This window comes from Lycium barbarum, chromosome 1, assembly GCF_019175385.1.
Source record: "Lycium barbarum isolate Lr01 chromosome 1, ASM1917538v2, whole genome shotgun sequence".
In the NCBI taxonomy this organism is placed as follows: domain Eukaryota; kingdom Viridiplantae; phylum Streptophyta; class Magnoliopsida; order Solanales; family Solanaceae; genus Lycium; species Lycium barbarum.
Genome location: NC_083337.1, coordinates 52,384,785 through 52,409,047, shown reverse-complemented (window position 1 = coordinate 52,409,047; position 24,263 = coordinate 52,384,785).

The window sequence follows — 24,263 nt, the reverse complement described above, 5'->3', positions numbered from 1 at the left end:
AAAATTCCAAATTTTCCCTTGGCCTTATTCGACACTTCCACATTAATATTCTTTCATACACAACTCCTATGTCAAATAAAAATTAATTATGACCTTATTTCTTACAAGTCAAGATTGTTTTCAAATTTTTCCAACGTGTGAAAACACGGGATATAACATTATGCTTTCTGGATTACGTTAGAGACTTTGCAGACGGCGTCGTGGGTATTGGTTGTCAGTCTGTAAGCGGCTCCGTCAGCCGATACGTCGGTTTGTGTTATGTACTGAATTTTGTATGATCATAGGTTTGTTCGACTTGGAAGCTACAAGAAAGAATATTTCAGAAAAAAATTTACTATGTATTTTATCTTATTTGATTTAAAAAGTTTGACGTGATTGTGTGTGTAGCAGGAGTCTGAGGGTTCGCTTGGCCCTAAGTAAGGGTCGGGTGCCCATCACACCCTAGGGATATTGGGGTGTGACAATATGTTACGTGAGTCTATTCGAATTGAAAATGAGGCGTTATAATTAGTGCATACTTTAGTTCTCCAAATATCAGTTAAGAATGGATTTCTTGCCCTCCTAAGTGCACTCGACAATCACACCATACCAATGGTCCCTCAGAGTAACAAAGGATTACCCGTTATGGCATTGCAGATTAATTTAGGGAAATTCCAAAAAGGACGCAGTCTAATTAAAATTAAAGTTGTTGCCAAAGGTGAAGTTTAAGACATTCTAAGTAATGCCCAAGGTTAACCTAGTATGTGTTTTACTGGCTAAAGAAAAAGAAGACGAGACAAGGCATAAAAAGGATGAAGCATTAACTCAATGTTATTGGATTATTTTGAGGATTCAAGAGGTTATTATGAATAAACGTCGGGGATGAAGGCTATAGGTAAGTTGTTTGTAATGTTCTATTACGATAAGATGAAGCTATAAAGGGGGGGGGGGGGGGGGTAGAATAAATTTGAGTGCAATAGACAATATTAAGATAGAATGTTTATGAGTCACAATCGATAAAAAGGGTAGGATGATTATGAGTTATTTTGGATCAAGTAAATTACGTTTAGAAAGGAATTATGGATGACTTCCGTGAGTAACATGGTATATAATTGGGAGAATGACGGCGGAGAATTCAAATGTAAGAAAGGATTGAACGAAGAAATAATACCTAGTCAGCGAAACCTGTGAGGATATTCCGAGATTCGCCAATATAACGCAGCGTGTCTTCATTGCTCGCTTATATGAGCTATGCATCTTGGACTTTACAAGTACACCAGATCTAGGGATATTAGATATGCTTATAATCAGTTAGCATTCGAGCGTGTTAATCCTAAAGTTGAGTTCAAGTTGCAATAAAGAGATTAGACTCTCCTTAAGTATAGTGTTGTAAAAATATGATTAAAGGAAATTTTAAGAAAGGCTACTGGCATCGAATGACGATTCAGTAAATAATGGGATAATATGGTATCTCCAGTAAAGAATTCGAACCAATGGTTCATATTACGCGAAGTACAAACAAGGAGGAAAATTTCAGAGATATAACGTGAGGTAAAGGCAAGAAACTGGTAACTTGGAAATATAAAAGAAAAGAGTTTCAAGGCTCATGATAAGGATAAAGAAAGAGTGATAAAATGAACCTTTAAATGCTCAAAAGTACACTCTTCGACTAAGAGCTCCCAGGTATTAAATGGTCCAGCTAGGAAAGAAAAAGGGAAAATAAGGACCGTTTGGTGTCTCGTTTGCAGCTCCAGAATAAGATAAGAAGGCGTGCAATATTAGTGAGTTCAATGCAAGGTATGAGTAGAAATAGGTCGAGGAAATTATAAGAGTACATGTGAAAGGAAAAATGAGAAGAGAAGCAATGAAGATATGTCAAGCAAGGAGAATAATGGTACGATTAGATACGACCTGTTGAGAGGAAGGTATGTGCAGGGCATGATTCAATAAGAGAATGCTTAAGGAATTATTCAGAATGCAAGACTAGTTCATCGTTCGAGGACAAATGTTTCAAAGGGGGAAGGAAGTTACACCTCGTCATTTAATATGTAAAGTTTTGTCGTGAGTTAGTTGACGAAGACTTAAAAGGCGTGGTTGTCGTCAAGGTCATAAGGAATTATCCATGCTCATTCTTCATACATGAGAGCTTGGTATCATGTTTAGTAAGTATCGGGAAGGTTGGATGTTAAGCGATTTGAAGAAATTAAGTTTGTTAAAACTTTGGGAAAATTTGGCAGAATTCCAGACAGAAATTTTGGGTCAACTTTGAGGAGGCATATCTCCTAGAATACAAAGAGTTACGGAACCCATAACCTATGAATTCATAAGTTTAGTAGTCTACTTTCCAACACAATTGGCAGATCTGAATTCGCGCATCGACGCTGGAATATATTGGCCGTCGAAGTGTCGACAATCCGTCGATGCACATCGAGACCCGTCGATTTTCAGGCGGTGCAGCTGATATATATATGCATCTAATTCGTGTTTTTTTTTCATTTTAACCCACACCAACAGACCCTAAACTCTGCCTAATACTCATCAATCCTCTCCCAGACTTTCTTTATCATTCAAGTAAGATCCGAGCCCCGAAAACCCGAGCTAGCGAAGGGAAAGTTGTTCCTAGGGTTTCTATTGAAGTTGTTAAGCTTAGTAGTTGGATTTGAAGTTTGGTTATTGGAATTCCAGCCCCTTTAAGGTATATATACTATTCTTATTTTTGCTATTAAGTTGATTACCAAGAGTTTTAGTGATTTAAAGTGAAGGAAATATAGCAATGGAAGCGGTGAGTTAATTGAGTCAAACTATGATTAGGGGCTGTTTTGGGAGATGTTTTGGCTTGGAATTGAATATATTTGGATATGAAAGTATTGACATAAATTGTATGCGAAGGAATTCCTTAGTTTAAAGTAATGGAAATCATGATATGAAGGACCTAAACTAGCTTGTTGATGTAGTTGCCTTGAAGGCTGTTTCGATTGGAATTTTGGAGTAATTTCTACTAGTCTATTTTGTTGTATATTGGTACTATTGTTGTTGATGGTGTTTTGTGTGTTATGCACCGTTTGGGGGTTGGATAGGAGTAAGAAATTTAGGGGAAATGCTGCCCGAATTTCGTTAAGTTTCATGCGTACTTGGAATGGGTAGTAAGGGATGTATGTCACACCCTAACCTTACTAGGGTGTGATGGGCACCCGACCCTTACTTAGGGCCGAGCGAACCCTCTGACCCTTAGTACACACATAATCCTGTCAAACTTTTAAATCAAATAAGGATGAAATACATAGTAAAACTTTCAGAAATATTCTTTCTCGTACCTTTCAAATCAAACAAAATCTGTAATCATATAGAACTTATATCATAACACAAAATGACACATCGGCTGATGGAGCCGCTTACAGAACTGACAACCAATACCCACGACTGTGTCTGCAAAGTCTCTAACTTCGAACGAAACTTCATAGCACACATACACTGACTCGGCAACACTCCAGGAACAAATGGACTTGCCAATCCAGCTGAAGCATCTTCTAACAATGTCCTTTACTCATCTGGGTGTACCTGCGTGGCATGAAACGCAGCCCCCGAAGAAAAGGGGATCAGTATGGAAAATGTACTGAGCATGTAAGGCATGAAATACAGAAAAGCGAATCATAACTGAAACAGTGAATTACCAGAATCAAGTATGACCTTTTAGAACATCAAAGTACTTGCATTTTTAAATGAAAATCATACATATCCATGTCATATATCATATTTACAGATAACGTTTCCCGGCCCTCCATTGAGGGACTCGGTGGATAAAATCATACATGTCCACATCATATATGCGTAACGTGTCCCGGCCCTCAAGTGAGGGACTCGGTGGATAGAATCATGCATGTCAACATCATATATCATGTATACATATAACGTGTCCCGGCCCTCCAGTGAGGGACTCGGTAGATACATATAACGTGTCTCGGACCTCTTTTGCGGGTCTCGGTGAATAAAATCATCATATGCCATCTTGGCCGCCATCCCATATCATCATATCATCATATACATATAACGTGTCCCGGCCCGCAAGTGAGAGGGACTCGGTGAACAATGCAGTGGAATACGCACTAGAACATGTCCTGGCCCGGGCTCAGTGAAATCCAAACTGAGGCTTGCACGAACAGAATAATGCGAAACCATATGCACATAAATCAAGACTCAATAGACAAGCATACTTACCGACTCCTGAAGGCTCAGAAACAAGTTTCGGATCAATCCGACTTAGTATGAGAAAGTTATGGACGTTTGAAGTACAGAACCTTCTACGAGCATTTCAGAAGCCATTTTTGGAAAATCGACGCAATAATCACATCAAGTATCTTTCGGATATCGTATAGATCAAATCAAATATAACTTTTGGAATCATATGTACATATCAAAATATATCAAAGACTCAATGGAATAGTCGAACGTGCTAACATTTGAAAAATCAAGACGTTATTCATATCGATAATCGTTATTCAATCATACAATAAGTTCAACTATATCGAACGTACTCATGTTAGGAGTGAATAAGAATCATAGACAGACTCGGAAACATATCAAATAGAGCTTCGGAAATCATAGATACATATCAAAAGGTGGATACAAATCATAAACAAACTTGGAATCACAGAATAGAGTAGCCCCAAGATGCATATCATACCTTATTTGGCTCTAAGACATGCCAAAAGAAAGAAAGGGTAAGCCTTACATACATGTGCCACGCCTTATTAGCTACGCTTATTTATCCAAGCTTGCTATTCTACATTCAAGAAGATTTTACATAATCATTAGATTCATTGTCATTTACTTGCCTTAGCTTCTCAAACAATTCACTTATATTCTGCCGAAATTTCGGCAGCATTTCCCCTGTAAACACATCATCCCCGAGAATCTAACTCGGCCAATTTATCAACAACAAACCCGAGAATGCAACTCGGCCAAATTATCAATAACAATACCAATGATCCCACATTCAAGTACTCGCCCAAGACCTTACAAGAAAAATTCAAGAATACTTCAAACAATTCACATAATATTCCAAACAACCTAATCAACATACTACTTCACCCGAAACCTTCCAAATTCCACAAGAACACTAACAACACATTTCCTTTCTTCCAAATTCATAAACTACATCAACAATCTATACTTTGGCAATATCATTCATTCTTATAATCATAAGAAACCATAATAATGTCCCATTAACTTCTTCAATCATCCACAAACGATTACAAATTCATTTCAAGCCAACAAACCTTCATTTTACATCACATAATCCATAACAACAACAACTAAAATACTAAGTAAAATCATCTCAACATACCCAACTAGGGCAGCCCCTATACGGCCACCACCACCACACACCCACATACTTCATGAATTTCATCCAATCCCACATACTACAACAATCAAATTACTAAATAAAATCAATTCATCATATCTTACCCAACACCACCTCTATTCGGCTATAACCAAGACACACATAATTCATGAGTTCCATCCATTTCTTCATATTACAACATGCACAAATCATCCATAACACATGAAAGAGAAGGTCAAACCTTACCTTTATACTTGGACTCCTTCATTCGGCTAGGCTTGTGAGTTGTCCAAAGGGATGCTTTGCTTGTTCCAACCACTACTCCATGTTAATCAGGGCATTCAACTTGGTTGGAATACTATAAGAAGAATATTTGTTTTGATCAATTTCCATGGCACCAATTTTGCTTGCCATGGCCGAACACCCCCTTGTTTTCTTTCTTGAAGTCTCTTGAAGTTTCTAAAGATGAGAATGAATAAGGTGATCCATAAGTCTTATTTTTAATTACACATATTAAGTATCCATATGGGCCAAGACCACACCACCTTGCACGGCCCATTTGGCCTTTGGTTGCAAGAATTTAAATTTTACACAATTCACTTTCAACCCCAAATTCTTCTTAATATTCCCATGAGCTACCTTGTGAATTTCCCTTTTCGCCCTTGGCCTTTCTCAATATTTCCATACTAATAATATTCATAACAACTTGTACATGAAAATAATTTTTGAAAATGGTCTTACCCTTAACTTGCCACGACTATCTCAAAATATCCGAACGTACAAAACACGGGCTATAACAATGTATATGGCCTAATTGTAATTCGTGTTATCTTGGTTGTAGTGTTACAAGTTAGGGAAGTACGCATCGGACATTAGGTAGACTCCAAGGTATGTTAAGGTTGTCCCTTTTATTCTTATGGCATGATCCTCATTATTTGAACGAACAAGTAAGCGACTGATTTCCAAAGACTCTACTCTTAGATGGTACAGGATTCATCGTACCCTTGATTCCTTATATCCATGTTCATGACTTCTAGAGATCTTCGTATCTAGAGTAATCTTGAGTATGTCTTTCATGAGTCTTTCATGCATCTTATATATATATGTTATATATATATATATATATATACACAGCTATTTTCTCACACCGTGCCTATATGGCCGGCAGCACCACTACAGTGGGCGGCATATGGATGATGATGTATGAGTACACCGTGCCTATATGGCCGGGCAGCACCACTAGTGGGTGGCATGAGATGATTATCGTCCCGGACGCTGGATTAGATGATATATGGATCGGGCCGTACGTTCCTCGGCACTATTATTTTATATACGAATCGGGCTGTACGTTCCACAACACTATTAGTTATATTATACCCTATGCAAATCATAGCCACAGAGTCAGCTTCAGTCATACAGAGTTACGCAGATATTCTCAGATGTTAGCAATGGATGTATTCAAATATTGAGTCTGGTTTTCATGATTCATGTGTTCTTGTTATTCTTGTGCCTTACATACTTGGTACATTATCCGTACTGACTCCCATATTGTTCGGAGGACTGCGTACATGCCCGCAGGTACCGATAGACAACAGGTAGTCCAGCTCAGTAGGACTTCTCCTCAGCGATAGTCAGTGCGCTCCACTTGGTTCAGAGCTGCAGTTCTCTCTCTTTTGGTATGCTATTTTGTTTTGTTCATATATGGGTTTGTGGGGCCCTATCCCGCCCTTTTCGCAGCTTTCTGTTCCATTAGAGGTCTGTAGACAGTTGTATGTAGTTGGTACATGATGTAGCTTTGTCAGCTCTCATTCTTTTTGTGTACAACATATATAGCAGCCTAGTCGGCTTGCACTGCTATTTCGGTATTTTGCACATATATATACAGTTGGATATGAGTCAGATTTGAGCCACTCTATTGTTATGTGATAGTTAAGCAGGTGTAGGGGTGTCTGGTCATTAGAGGTCGGGTGTTCGTCATAACTTATCGGCTTGGGTCATGACACATAGGGACAAACTGAAAGGTCGGTGACTCTGCTTGCACATCCTAGACCCGAACTAGTGATAAATATACCCTTTTCTGATCATCTCCTTGCCTTAAGGTAGGAAATAAACCTACCCCTCGGCAAAGTAGCATTACCCTTCCACTCTAGGACTGGCTCGTCAGGAAACAGGAATTGAAATAACTTTGTTTAGTAATCAACATTAGCATAACAAGAAGAAAACTAATCCATGCCCATAATAACATCAAAATCAATCATTTCTAACTCAATCAAATCTTCTAGGGTATGGTGGTTATAAACAACCACTACACGACCTTGATATACTCGCTTAGCTATAACTGGATCACCAACTGGCGTAGATACCTCAAAAGGTTTAATCGATTCAGGCTCTATCCCAAACTTGCCAGCACCAAATGGAGTAACATATGATAAGGTGGTGCCTGGATCAATCAGTGCGTATACATCATAGGAGGAGACTGCCAATATAACAGTAACAACATCAGGAGACGTCTCACGATCCTGTCTACCAGCTAATGCATTAGCACGGTGTTGCGGACCGCTCGAACCAGATGCTCCACTCCTCCTTCTACCACGTCCTGCTGGTGTCTGAGAACATTGCCCTGAAGCGCGTACTATTGAAGAAGAACTAGTTACAGACCCTGTAGGATGAACCATGTCTGCACCCCCTCTCGAGAGAAACTCCCTCATCGCATGACCTGGCTGACCATAAGCATAACAAGCACCTGATCCCAATCGACACTGTCCAGAGTGTAATCTACCACACTGGGTACACTGCGTACCAGTGCTCTCATCTGTCCTGACTCCGGTCTACTCTGAGAACCTGATGCTCTAGAACTCTGGCCTATTTCGAAATAAGAAGACCGATCAAATCTAGGGCCTGGAAACCACGGGGGCACACTTCTTGCTTAATGAAATGGATACCGGGAATGCTGATGTCTCTGTCCTCCCCTAAACTCACCAGAAATATCTAAAGATCTAGCCCTCTTACCATGGCCACGGTCACGCTCATGCTCTATCCTCCGCTGATGCTTACGATCTTCCAGATTCCGAGCATATGCCTGTATACGAGAAATATCATGCTCGGCTGTAACGCAGCTGTCGTACACTTGTCTATCAAATGTGGCCCTAGACCAGCCACGAAACGATGAACTCGATCTTCCATCCCAGCCACCATAGTTGGGGCATATCTAGCCAATGAGTCGAAGTATACACTGTACTCCTTAACACTCATGCTGCCCAGCTCAATGCGCAAGAACCTATCTGCTCAGGTCCGTCGAACTTCTGGTGGTAAATAATGATGAATAAAAGCATCTGAAAACTCTAGCCAAAAGGTTGGAGGGGCATTCTCTCCCCTAGATAACTCCCACGCCTGATACCACTTCACTGCAACATCACGGAGCCTATAAGAATCCAGCTCCACTGACTCGACCTCATCAGCGTCCATAACCCTCAAAGTCCTCTGCATACTATCAATAAAGTCCTGAGGGTCCATATTTTGCATCAACACGGAGAACTCTGGAGGATCTAACCCGATAAAAGTCTTAACCCTCGCACTACCAGCTTGGTGTATCTAATCAACACTAACTCCCTGCCGCTGAGCCTGAGCGGCTATCAATCTAGTCAATAATTGTATGGCATCTCATATATCCTGGCCCGGTGCGTCTGGCTAAGGAACTGAGGCAGGTGCTGGAGGCGGGGTATGCGAAGTCTGAGATGGGCTCTCACTCTGGGACTTGCCCCAAGCCCTGGTAGCCCGCTGAGCATGGCTAGTGGCCTCACCAGCCACTTCCTTACCTTTCTGGGCAGTTGTAGCTTTCTTGCAAGGCATCGCTAAAATCAGAACAAATCATTAGAAGGCGAACTCTTAATACATGGCTCTATCATACGATCTAAGAGAAAAAAAAATGACAATTTCCTATATGTCCTGTAGCCTCCTGTTTATAAGTGTGGTGCACAACACGCCCATAAATAAGATTGTATTAGACAGGGTCTGTAGACAACCTTAGGACGGAACTGCTCTGATACCACTTTTGTCACGACCCAACCGATGAGTCGTGACGAGTGCCCGACCTGTAATGACAAAGCACCCCTATACTCGTACCTGAACATAACTGAGTAACAAGGGCCCATGAATAACTCGATCTAAACTATGATGACTTAAGAAAAGGATAACATCATGAACATTGTACCATCATAATATATACATATACTGAAAAGAACAGTGCAAGCCAACTAGGCCGCTACATATGCTATACTCAAAAGAACAGGAGCCGACAAGACTACTTCACATGTCATCTACATACAACTGCCTATAAACCTCTATTGGAATATAAAGCTGTAGACAGGACGGGACAGGGCTCTGCCATACCCATATGCATATCTACATCTCAAAAGTAGCATACCAATGAATTGTAACTCCGGATCAAGTGGAGCGCACTGACCACCACTGGATGAAAGTACTACTGAGCTGGACCACGTGTCTGTCTACCTGAACCTGCGGGCATGAACATAGCCACCCGAGCAATAGGGAAGTCAGTGCGGACAATGTACTGAGTATGTAAAAAAAACATGACAGGAATCTGAAACTCATAAGCCAGCTAACTATCTGAATGCATCTATATGACTGAATATCTAAAGACATCTGTATAACTCTGTGTAACTGAAAGTGCCTCTGCGGTGTATGATATGAATGTTCTCTTTAAAAATCATATACATTTATATATATAGAGAGAGAGTAAACTTCCCGACCATATAGGTACGGTGTATACTGCCGGCCATATAGGCACGGTGTTATCATCATCATCATCATCATCATCATCATCATCATCATTATCTCGCGTCCCGGACGATATCGTAAGCCGCCCACTAGTAGTGCTACCCGGTCATGTAGGCACGGTGTAATCGTACATCATAATCCCTAAGTCGCCCACCATAGTGGTGCTACCCGGCCATATAGGCACGGTGTAGGAAAATAGCTATACATATATATAAATGCATGAAAGACCCCTGAAAAGTATACTCTAGACTACTCTAGGCAACACAAGATCTCTGGAAGCCATAGACATAAAATATAGGAAATAAAGGATACGATGGATCCTGTACCATCTAAGAGTATAGTCTTTAGAACTCGCTCGCTTACTTTGTTCATTCAGATAATAAGGATCATGCCAAAAGAATAAAAGGGACAGCCTTAACATACCTTATTCGCTTTTCAAGCTAGCTATGTTATTATCCCGATCTTGACAAATCTACACACAAGACCAAGAACCAATTATTAGACTAGAACATACTCATATACCAACCTCAATCTAGTTTACAACATTACGCAATTCGGGCAATATCTCCTTTGTAAACTTAATAACCCTTCAATTCCAATCCAACCAAAACATCAACAACAACATCATCCATAATAATTTCAATTCCTACATATCACAATATAATCAATTCTACTCCAAATCATCCCTCAAATAGCCCTCAAGCCCAACTGTACTCTTATTCAACTTACAACTTTTATAACTATTGTCCCTTTACTTAAAACCGCTAAAATTCTTAATAATAACTCAAACTCAAAGGTAGAAATCATATGCATACCTTGAAGGGGCTAGAATACCAAGAATCAAACTCCAACTCCAATTCCCAAGTTCATCAACTTTAAAGAAGCCCCAGGAATAACCTTTTTCTTTCATAACTCGGGTTTTATAGGCTCCGATCTTGCTAAAACTCTTCCAATATAATGGAAAGTGTTGAGAGGAAATATTTAAGGGTTTTATCTAACTTGGAACTGAGAAAATAAGAAATAAAGTCGTGGTGCTCGACATATATAGATGGTTCAAGAAAACTCCAGGGGTGCGGTTGGACGAGCGGGTCGACGGTCCGTCGACTTGCACCGTTAATGCAGCCACCTGAGAATCAAAGATGGCTGCGTGTTGACAGCGTGAGTTGATGCCACTGTCGACACATCGATGGTCCGTCAGAGGGGACTGGTTCTTACCAGTTCCCTGAGTCGTTCCGACTTGCGACGATTCGATTCGTTTAACTTCTAATCCTATCGTATTGCATGAAACATATACTTATACTTCGGTACTCGGGGTAAGACATTTAATACCTCAAATCTCGAGTACTGATCTCCATTCTAAGGGCATACTCAACTAGGAAACCATAGGATATCTTACGATGAAAACAAAAGGCTTAACTATACCAACTATTTCTACTCTATCCCTTTTCTTCTAGTCAATCCCCAAATTTTATCCTTAGTGTCAACTTTATTCTTTCCACTTTGATGGTTTCTCTTCCTTAGACTTTTCCTCAAAATATTATACTAACTCCTTTGTCATTAATGTCATCTCGACTATCCCTCACCGTAGTAACTTCATAGTGGTATGACTAATTCAAAATGACTACACCATCTAGACATTATCGTGGTCTAACTTTAATTTCCAGTGTCATCGTACTCGGGTCCCTTTCAGCTTCATATGATTGTTTTGTCATTCTATCTCCACCTTTCAATCTCAGTAGTTTTCCGTTGGGTTTATATCTCTAACATTGAATCATTATTCAAGTTGATATTCTCCTATATGAAAGTGTCTGACCACACCTATTCTTATGTCCCGTGCTTTTGTATAATTGGAATTCGAGAAATAAGTAAGACTTGTGTGTTATGAAGAGATATTTTGATTTTAGTGAATATGACTATGTTGATTATGGAATTATTAACGTTAAGACATCGGGGAAGGCCGAGGGTAAATTTGGAATTTCGGAAATTAGTTTCGGGAATTACAAAACGGGACTTTTATGAATTGGGCCAAGAATTGGACAACATAAAATTGAGGCCCAAAGAGTTGGGATGGCCGGCCATTGGAGAGGCCCAAACCCAATTTTAAAAGTCATGTGCTATGCACATGACCTCTATATATGGTTATATACCAATTCAACACTTAGACTTATCTAGAAAAATCACATTTCAACTTTGACTCCAACAAAAACCCCTTTCGGCCGAAGGCTAGGAGAAAGAGAAAACAAAATTCCCAAGCCCTTGTTTTGATCCAAAAATATTCGTTTCCACATAGTTGTAAAGTACTCAAGACGCTCTCCGACGTGATACAAGTAGTTTGGCGGAAGAGCGACGTTTGCGGCAAATCGGGATTTCAAGAAAAAGGTGAGAAATCTATGTTTTTATGATATGGAATGGGTTTACATGTTTTAGTGATTGATGTTGCGTGAAGATTATGGAATGGTGTTGTGTTTATGCATGGCGTGTGTGTGGGAAAAAGGGGTGTGTTTGGCCGTGTGCCCTTAGAAGGGGAAAGAATATGAATTTGATCTTGTTTAGTTTGTTTAATGCGTCGTTGTGACCTTTATGTCATAAATGAATGATTAATGAATTGAAATGGCGTTGGAAATTGATTTCGGAATGTATCGGAAAGTATATACCTTTGGTATATTTGTGTATATCATTGTATATCTTTGATGCTAAAGACTTTAAATGTGACATGTAGTTGATGTTAATGAATTCGGAATTAAACGACGCAAGTTCGAATGTTCGTCGTGACTTTTGATGTTTTGAATGAAATATGGAAAATAATGAATTTCGGGAACTTTCGTATATGGTTTGGAATGTATTTGGGATGTGATTGAATAATCTTGAATGAGTAAATGAATATAGTGATGTGGATATAGATTTGGAGTTTTGGAAGTTTAAATGAAAAGTTGCCAACTTAGGTAATAAGGTAGAACTCTGAAGCTAGAGTGGTTTGATTATGATTTGTGTTGTTTGTTGATGTGTGGGCTGTTGTTGTTGATGTATTTTGAGCCGAGCTAAGTCTCGGGGATGTTAGATTTATAGGGGAAATGCTGCCGAAATTTCGGTAGGCAAAAAAATGAAGTTAATGGCATTTTTAAGCCTAAGAATCTCAATTGGTAACTTTGACCATTTGCAGATTTCAGACGAAACGGGACTTGACTTTTGGGAGAGCATACGACGTCGGTAAGGTATGTAAAGCTTCCCACTTCTTCGTTTGGCATGTCTTAGTATGCTAGGTGAATATTGGAACTTCCGGAGCATTTCTGCTCCTCGAAACCCGATCCACAGAAAAGCTACTATTCATTCAATTCAATTGAAGCCTAAGGGCTCTATTTTGGCGAGAATGCCACCAATCGTCCGAAACCTATCGAAATGTGATCGGGTCACTTGGTAATGATTATGTATGACCCTTTTTGGCCTATAAATGTTCGTAAAGTATGTTCGCCACCTCAATTCGACTCGAGGTGGGCCCGCTAACCCCGAGACGCCCTATTTGTCTTATTGGGCTGTCCTTTTGAATAAAGTTGATATGATACTTTCGGTTTTGAAACTTCCTCTTACGAGATATGTTTTGAATATTATGATATGCTAAGTTACGTTTTGAGCCATACGTACTATTTTGGAACCATTTGGTGAAATGAAACTTTGTATCGACTAAGTATTCGATTATTTTGTACTATGAAATGACTTATGAGACTACTAAGTTTTGAAAAGGCTATTTTGAAATATGAATTACATTTGTTTGCTCACGACTCCGCTCGTGCCTTACTATGACTTCGTTCACCGGTTCCCGGGCCGGTTTTGATTCGTGCGCCTTACAATAATTCGGCCGTATGCTGTGTTACGGTTCCTGAGGCTTCGCCATAGGGCCGGGTTCCGTTTGGAGTTATGCTGTGATATGGCTCGTGATGCGATACGCTCACCTATGTTTGTGTTTGTGTTCGGAGATACGGAGATTTGAAACCTTCTGGTGTTATGCTGTGTGTGGCGCCAGCGTCGGAGTGGCGACCACGTTCCTAAGCGTTTGCATGATTTCGTTTGCATTATGTATACGTATATGATTTTGATACGGATTTTGACATCCCGATTTGTACTCCACTTTGTTATCTGATTTGCTTTCAGTTTTGATCCATATTTCTGTACTCCGTGCTTTACATACTCAGTACATATTTCGTACTGACCCCCTTTCTTCGGGGGCTGCGTTTCATGCCCGCAGGTACAGACATTGGTGATCCTTCACTGTAGGCTTCACTTTCTGCTATTTTGGAGTACTCCTTCTGATCCGGAGTCCACTTTTGGAACAGACTTCTTTTGCTATGTATATGCTCTGTATATTTGACGATTTGGGTACGGCGGGGCCCTGTCTCGCCATATTTCTTTGTTTTGAGTTCGTAGAGGCCTGTAGTCATATATGTGGGGCGAGGGTCCTATATATGTTTGTTTGATTTTGTTTTCTGGTCTTAAAGCGGTCCGTTTGTTTTCATGGCCCTAAATGGCCCTTATGCTTATGTTTGCACTTTCGACCGGCGATGTCTATTCCGCCGCTCAGTTTGTATTTGATATGGCATTTTGATTTGTGTGACCGCTTAAGACATATTTGATAAAGATTCAGTTTGATATGACTTCTATGAATTTTTGGAATATGCTCGGATTTGGTAAATGAATATGCGGTTTGGTCTGGGTACCCAAATAGGGTGCCAGTCGCGGCCCACGGGGCTGGGTCGTGACAAAAGTGGTATCAGAGCAGTTTGTCCTCGGAATGTCTGCAGGCCGTGTCTCGTAGAGTCTTGTTTATCGGTGTGTTGTGCACCATATCTATAAACAGGAAACTACAGGGCATTTAGGATGTTACCCTTCTTTGGATTCTTAGATCGTGCGATAAAGCTATATGATTAGGATGATTCTCCCCTACGAATTGCTGTATCTACAGCGAGGCTCCAGAAGAGCAGAAGTGTCGGTACTTGGGGAAAATGTTTCTGACCCTCTTCCTGCAGGTGATCGTAGGTTGATAAATAATGAAGAGGAGCGCTTCGGATGATGGGGATGGGGGTGCTAATAAGACCCCTAGGACATCACCAGGACCGAGTAGGCAGATCCCCAGCTACTCGATTGAGACAGATCCTTCGGAGGATCCAGAGACAATTCCTCCAGAGTTTTTGATCCCCAGAGCAGAGGCTCCCAGGGAAGACAGTTATGATACCGACCCTTCGGAGGACCCAGCGACGATACCTCCAGAGTTTCTCACTCCCAGGGAGGAGGATAGCCCCGAGGCTGAGCCACTAGAGCACTCCTCTGGAACGCCGGAGGAGGAGATTCCCGAGGATGTGCCAGCAGCTCCGGTAGTGGAGCAGTATGTTAGACAGGCTTCCCCAGAGAGTGTTACGCCCTATTCCAGCCCTTTGTCTTGGCCGTCGGTGAACCAGGAATTGCCAGGCTACCTACACTCCTCCGATTCAGATGCAGGTAACAGTGGGGGCCAGACCGACGACGATGATGAGGGACACAGTTCCCACGGCAGCTCCCCAGGTTAGACCCGAGTTGATCAGTTATGAGTACGTAAGTTTCCTAGAATTTTCGATATGTGTATGACATCTGTAAAACGCTGTTCTGTGAAGACGACGGAAATTTAAAGGGATTGGAGACCTAGTGACCAAAGGCAAGGGCGACTGAGATGTCCCCACCGGCAATGTGAGTCTAGAAATCCCGGATGAAAGTAAACAGGAAAGTGCCTCCGATGCTGTTGAGTTGGGCACGTGTGGTAGGTGTCGACGACGTTATAATTCTTACTTGAGGTTATCAGCCCCGTGTGGCTGCGATACGACATGATATGATATGTATGTGTGTGTATATGTGTTGGCCCTGTGAGGCATAATTGGTATTTCTGGTGTACAGGTTTCGGATAGTAAGAAAAACAGAGGAACCTCTGCCCAAAGTTTTCCAGAAATATGGAAGTAAATATGTAGACTAAGTACAAAAAGGTCCCGCAATACTTGTCGGACTTTAGTTTTCTTCTGCCAGTGGCCGGAGGACACCTTACGGTGATATTTTATCAGATTCCACCGATTATTTGGAGGCGGAATTCGTGGGACGAAGACTTAAATCCGTGGGTTATCCGTAATCAAATGTATATGTGTATGAAGGTGAATGTTTAAGATTCAGAGAGGCGACATGGTAATGGTACGACTTAGCCGGGGGTGGGACCCGCTACAAAATTTTTTCGAAAATTTGCTAAGACCCCGATCTGCCCAAAAATTATGTGACAAAGGCCCTGCGGGGTAATCGACGGAATTATATTAGCCCTAACGCGTCAAAATGCATGAAAGTTTCGGGGTTAAGCGTGCTCAGGCCAGAGCAATTCTGGGATGGGTGACCCCTGGGAAGTAAGGTAAAGTTTTTCATAAGTGAGAGTGCGATAAACATAGATGGAAATTTGGGGTAACCAAAAGGTAAATAGAATGTGTGTGGAGTGATTAGTGCCCTTTCGGGAGTCGCGCAGAACGAGGCGGACTAAATGGGCAAAAAGAAAAGGGTACAACACCGCTTGGGAAATTGAACGAATTTGAATAACAGTCAGAGACGTTCGCCAGTAAGGTATTAGTAAATGTGTGTGTGTGTGTATGTATGATTTTCGTTTGGTGCCCATGTGGGTTACGAGCCGAGACCCGGCAACTAATGTTGTGATAGATGGAAGGTTTTACTAAACCGAATACATGAAGCGAAGCGTGGGCGACGATCCGAAGGTTGTCAAGGGATAGAAAATCCCTAAGTACATTATAATTCAGTTTAGAATGACGATGTCTGAAAGAGAAAATGAGTATGGAGGGTAGGAAAGATGAAAGATAAGCAGTGTGAATAAGTGGAATCTTTGAAAGAGTCAATACGCGAGACGCGAGACAATTTGTGTGACAGCTTGGTGAATAAGTTTACAAATAAAGGGAAATTTTTCATGAATCATTGGAGCCTTAATAAGAGTGATCTGATTCTAATTCGGATTCTATCTGCTAAAATTCTGCACTCCCGATTTTGATAAGGCTCTGTCTATTATGCCTCTATGCTTCTGGCCTCGATTGTGTTCCCATTTGATAAACCTTGGTACATCCGGTTCTGAATCTGTTCTTGGTTGATATACCTCTGTATGATTGGCTCTGATTGCGAATCCGTCCGACACATCTCTGTATGTCTGACTCTGGATACGAATCTGTCTGATATATCTCTGGTGTGTTTGTATGTGGATCTGTTTTGCGTTCTTAAGTGGCCTGTATGCTACGGTGACCAAGACGGCCCATGAGTTTGTACGTGTGTGTGTGTATTTGGGCGATGTATATTCCGCCACCTTTATGATTTTGATATGATTGTTCTGCACGGGCGACCGCTTAAGATAAGCGTTCGATAAATGTTTGTGTGACGTATGTTATTAATTTCCAGTTCGAACAACGTATGTTAAGTCTGGATGAGCCTGAATACGATGATCTGGTTGTGAGTCTGTTTGGGGTGCCTAAGTAGGGCACCAGTCGCGGCCCACGGGGTTGGGTCGTGACAAAAGTGATATCATCTGAATTTGATTTCGAATCCGTCTGATACGCCTTTGTACGTCTGACTCCGATCTCAGACTTGTCTGACATACTTTTGTACCTCTGATTTTGACTATGAAACCGTCCGCCATAGTCTAGTACGTCTGCCTCCGATTACGAGTTCGTTCGATATGCTTCTAGGTGTCTGGTCCTCGTTCTGAATCCGTTGGTGTGAAGTGTTTGGTATGATTCTGAATCCGTTGGTGTGAGGTGTCTGGTATGAAGTGGGATTACGATAATATGGTAGGGACCTCAGCAGTGTAACAAGGAATGATATTGACTATGATGTCCGGAAAGCGTTTGTCCATTAAAAAAAAAATATAGCGTGTGGTCCGATGATTATGTGGGGTACGAGAAAATATATTATGAAGGCATTTGAATTAGTGATGTGAAGAATTACCCCATCATGGGGGTGAAGAAGCTATGTCGGAAAGTCCACGAAGGACAATTACGAAGAGGACCCTCCCAAAGCAGTATGACGCCCAATAAAGTCAATTCAACATTCGAGGACGAATGTTCTTAAGGGGGGGAGAATGTTATGTCCCGTGCTTTTGTATAATTGGAATTCGAGAAATAAGTAAGACTTGTGTGTTATGAAGAGATATTTTGATTTTAGTGAATATGACTATGATGGTTATGGAATTATTAACGTTAAGACATCGGGGAAGGCCGAGGGTAAATTTGGAATTTCGGAAATTAGTTTCGGGAATTACAAAACGGGACTTTTATGAATTGGGCCAAGAATTGGACAACATAAAATTGAGGCCCAAAGAGTTGGGATGGCCGGCCATTGGAGAGGCCCAAACCCAATTTTAAAAGTCATGTGCTATGCACATGACCTCTATATATGGATATATACCAATTCAACACTTAGACTTATCTAGAAAAATCACATTTCAACTTTGACTCCAACAAAAACCCCTTTCGGCCGAAGGCTAGGAGAAAGAGAAAAAAAAATTCCCAAGCCCTTGTTGTGATCCAAAAATATTCGTTTCCACATAGTTGTAAAGTACTCAAGACGCTCTCCGACGTGATACAAGTAGTTTGGCGGAAGAGCGACGTTTGCGGCAAATCGGGATTTCAAGAAAAAGGTGAGAAATCTATGTTTTTATGATATGGAATGGGTTTACATGTTTTAGTGATTGATGTTGCGTGAAGATTATGGAATGGTGTTGTGTTTGTGCATGGCGTGTGTGTGGGAAAAAGGGGTGTGTTTGGCCGTGTGCCCTTATAAGGGGAAAGAATATGAATTTGATCTTGTTTAGTTTGTTTAATGAGTCGTTGTGACCTTTATGTCATAAATGAATGATTAATGAATTGAAATGGCGTTGGAAAATGATTTCGGATTGTATCGGAAAGTATATACCTTTGGTATATTTGTGTATATCATTGCATATCTTTGATGCTAAAGACTTTAAATGTGACATGTAGTTGATGTTAATGAATTCGGAATTAAACGACGCAAGTTCGAATGTTCGTCGTGACTTTTGATGTTTTGAATGAAATATGGAAAATAATGAATTTCGGGAACTTTCGTATAAGGTTTGGAATGTATTTGGGATGTGATTGAATAATCTTGAATGAGTAAATGAATATAGTGATGTGGATATAGATTTGGAGTTTTGGAAGTTTAAATGAAAAGTTGCCAACTTAGGTAATAAGGTAGAACTCTGAAGCTAGAGTGGTTTGATTATGATTTGTGTTGTTTGTTGATGTGTGGGCTGTTGTTGTTGATGTATTTTGAGCCGAGCTAAGCCTCGGGGATGTTAGATTTATAGGGGAAATGCTGCCGAAATTTCGGTAGGCAAAAAAATGAAGTTAATGGCATTTTTAAGCCTAAGAATCTCAATTGGTAACTTTGACCATTTGCAGATTTCAGACGAAACGGGACTTGACTTTTGGGAGAGCATACGACGTCGGTATGGTATGTAAAGCTTCCCACTTCTTCGTTTGGCATGTCTTAGTATGCTAGGTGAATATTGGAACTTCCGGAGCATTTCCGCTCCTCGAAACCCGATCCACAGAAAAGCTACTATTCATTCAATTCAATTGAAGCCTAAGGGCTCTATTTTGGCGAGAATGCCACCAATCGTCCGAAACCTATCGAAATGTGATCGGGTCACTTGGTAATGATTATGTATGACCCTTTTTGGCATATAAATGTTCGTAAAGTATGTTCGCCACCTCAATTCGACTCGAGATGGGCCCGCTAACCCCGAGACGCCCTATTTGTCTTATTGGGCTGTCCTTTTGAATAAAGTTGATATGATACTTTCGGTTTTGAAACTTCCTCTTACGAGAAATGTTTTGAATATTATGATATGCTAAGTTACGTTTTGAGCCATACGTACTATTTTGGAACCATTTGGTGAAATGAAACTTTGTATCGACTAAGTATTCGATTATTTTGTACTATGAAATGACTTATGAGACTACTAAGTTTTGAAAAGGCTATTTTGAAATATGAATTGCATTTGTTTGCTCACGACTCCGCTCGTGCCTTACTATGACTTCGTTCACCGGTTCCCGGGCCGGTTTTGATTCGTGCGCCTTACAATAATTCGGCTGTATGCTGTGTTACGGTTCCCGAGGCTTCGCCATAGGGTCGGGTTCCGTTTGGAGTTATGCTGTGATATGGCTCGTGATGCGATACGCTCACCTATGTTTGTGTTTGTGTTCGGAGATACGGAGATTTGAAACCTTCTGGTGTTATGCTGTGTGTGGCGCCAGCGTCGGAGTGGCGACCACGTTCCTAAGCGTTTGCATGATTTCGTTTCCATTATGTATACGTATATGATTTTGATACGGATTTTGACATCCCGATTTGTACTCCACTTTGTTATCTGATTTGCTTTCAATTTTGATCCATATTTCTGTACTCCGTGCTTTACATACTCAGTACATATTTCGTACTGACCCCCTTTCTTCGGGGGCTGCGTTTCATGCCCGCAGGTACAGACATTGGTGATCCTCCACTGTAGGCTTCATTTTCTGCTATTTTGGAGTACTCCTTCTGATCCGGAGTCCACTTTTGGAACAGACTTCTTTTGCTATGTATATGCTCTGTATATTTGACGATTTGGGTACGGCGGGGCCCTGTCTCGCCATATGTCTTTGTTTTGAGTTCGTAGAGGCCTGTAGTCATATATGTGGGGCGAGGGTCCTATATATGTTTGTTTGATTTTGTTTTCTGGTCTTAAAGCGGTCCGTTTGTTTTGATGGCCCTAAATGGCCCTTATGCTTATGTTTGCACTTTCGACCGACGATGTCTATTCCGCCACTCAGTTTGTATTTGATATGGCATTTTGATTTGTGCAACCGCTTAAGACATATTTGATAAAGATTCAGTTTGATATGACTTTTATGAATTTTTGGAATATGCTCGGATTTGGTAAATGAATATGCGGTTTGGTCTGGGTACCCAGATAGGGTGCCAGTCGCGGCCCACGGGGCTGGGTCGTGACAGCTATCACCAGTTCGTCTCTGTTCCTCGTCTTTGTATTTATGTGTTACTTTAAAGTTGCTTTATCCCTTTGTCATAGTCCTTCTACCTCTTCCTCTTTAATATGGCATGTTGTTGATCTAATGTTTTATCATCTCATCTTCCACCTTTAAGGCAATAGTTCACTGTTCCATGCTTAAAATCCTGCCTGTCATTCCGCCTTTCATAAATTCGCATTTTTAGTATCTTACCATTGGTATACAGGTAATATATATTCCTCTGAGATAGTTTACTGGGGTTTATAAAGGGTCATGTATTCTTTCTCGCACACACAACGAGCTTAGCATTTTGTCAAGAGGTGATCTGCATACATTCCTTCGAGGATTCTCGTTCGCCTAATTGTCTTTCTCCTTCTACTTGTATACTTCTCAAACAACTATAATACTAGCTAACGCAAGGGCCCTTCAACGTTCTATTCGGTACCGTAGCTCACTCGATTTCATCCTAAATCATCTTCTGATGTTGGTGTCTCTCGATTACATGATAAGATTGACCTTTTGGTAGGCCTCCTTAAGATTTTTAATTCACCTCTAGATGGAAAATAGAGCTTGCATCAATTCATAGCCTCAAACGTACTTATTTCTAACCTCTTCTCACCCCCATTTTTTTCGCCTTTCCTTTCGTTAACTTACATTTTCTAATGATTTCCCCATTTCATACTTACCGTATTACAAAGTTTCATCTTATCCTTTAACAACCCTTTGCTCCATCTTTGTTCAGAATTGATCTCAGCAAAACATCCTCTTGCTTTTGACTTTCTCTACTTTAATCGGCTTAATCCTATAATTGCTTGATGTCACATTACTTATCCGCTGGCCCCATAGCCATCGAACTTCATTGAGGATATCTTTCGTGTTTTAATCTCACGCTTTATCCTTAATACCTTAATATACACTGAAACATAGTCATAAGCACCAGTAACTATTTTTTTGAGCATTCGCGTGCATTCGGCTGACATTTTACTAACTAACGTAAACATCATAAGGGAAAATTTTTTGGGCCGTACATCCACTAAAACATTAGTAATCGTTTATATCTTATCAATTTAACGGAGCATGAGTATTGCCCTGTTTATCATCCGAACACAAGAATTTACCTTTACATTCATATTGAATTCCTTCTTTACTTCTATTGGAATGCCTTAAATCCTCAATAAAACAATAAAATTCAAACTCATCCAGCCTAGTTACCGCTATTATAGAACATGTAGTACCTTACCTTTGTCACGACCCAACCCCGTAGGCCGTGACTAGTACCCGATGTGGGCACCCAAACACATCTATCCAATGCTATCTCAACTGTTATCAAGCGCATTCAAGTATAAAGCAGAAGCCATCAAGGCTATATTTCAAATTTAAATAATTTCCAGAAAATTTTTGGCAGAGTTTCCTTTGTTTTACAGACTATCCAAAATAACCCTGAGCACACAAAATACCAACAAAGGCCACACCGGCCAAAAAAGCAACATATAAACATATGCGGACCGGCCGCCGCGGCGAATGGGATCGCCCCAAACACAACATATACACACATCCGCACAGAAAGACCCTAACCCACAAACACATCTACAGGCCTCTAACAGACATACAAAATCATATGACGGGACAGGGCCCCGCCGTACCCGGAGTTGCCATACATACAGAATATACAGAAGATAGAAGATATACACCAAAAGTACACGCTCCGGATCAAAGGAGCTCTTCAAAATAGCAGAATCTGAGCCCTAGACTAGCAGCGTATCTTCAAGTGCGTCTGTACCTGCGGGCATGTAGCGCAGCCCCCGAAGAACCGGGGGTCAGTACGAAAAATGTACCGAGTATGTAAAGCGGAAACATAACAAACATAATCATAGTCTGAATCAGAAGCACAGAAGTATAGCAAACGGAATCGTAATCCAACGAACAGACAGAGATATACCGGACAGAGTCGTAGTTCAGACAGACAGACAGAAGGATACCGAACAGAATCATAGTCCAGACGGACGGATAAAATCATAATCCATACGGACAGACAGAATCAGAATCCAATCAGACAGACAGAATCATAATAGGGCACAAGAACGTGGTCGCCACTCCTGCCTTTGGCGCCACAACATATCACATTTCAGAAGATTTCATATCTTCGAACATCTCCGTCACATAACACATCATATCATAACCACAGTAACCCCGGGGATAGATCACACGCCGGGAAATCGGACACATCATACTTCGTAACATATACACGGTAACCGGGAACGACATATACCACAATACCCCGGAACCGGACACATCATACTTCGTAACATATACACGGTAACCGGGAACGACATATACCACAGTACCCCGGAACCGGACACATCATACTTCGGAATTCATACATGGGACCCGGCCCCCGACAAGGGACTCGGCGGCCCATCCGCACGATATAAACCGGTGAAAGGAATCATAGCACATGCACGAACTGACTAATGAGAAACCACATTCATACAGATCATTATACAGACCCAATCAAACTGAAGTAGGCCAAATGGCGAGTCGAATCGAAGTATTCGGATAGCGTTCATAAAAATACGGCTATATCCTGCTTGGGAAGGCACGACAGATTATTACCAGAATCAGATTTTCAGATGTCCAAAACCATTTCTCAAGATTTATATAACAATAGCCATATCATGGTCAAAATGATAGTTCAGATATTTCTTGTGAAAAACGGACAAAAATAAGGCAATTTAGGCCATACAAGAGGTATCGGGGCTCCGTGGGCCCACCTCGGACCAACTCGAGGTGACATGCGTAAATTACTGATAAAAGATCTTATGAGGTCATCCATAATCATTCGGAAGTATTCCGACTCCGTTTGAGAATGTTTCGTACAAAAGTTCACTTTAAAGGCATTTTATGAGAAATTAGTTTCAATCGTACTGAAGGAATTGGAGCGGATTTCCATCTCGAATTCCGAGGAACGGAGTCGTATTCAAGGCTCGCGGCCGAGCCTATCACATTCAGAACATGCCTAAGAATAAAGGGGAAGGCTTTACATACCTCGATAGCGCCTTACGCTCGCTTAG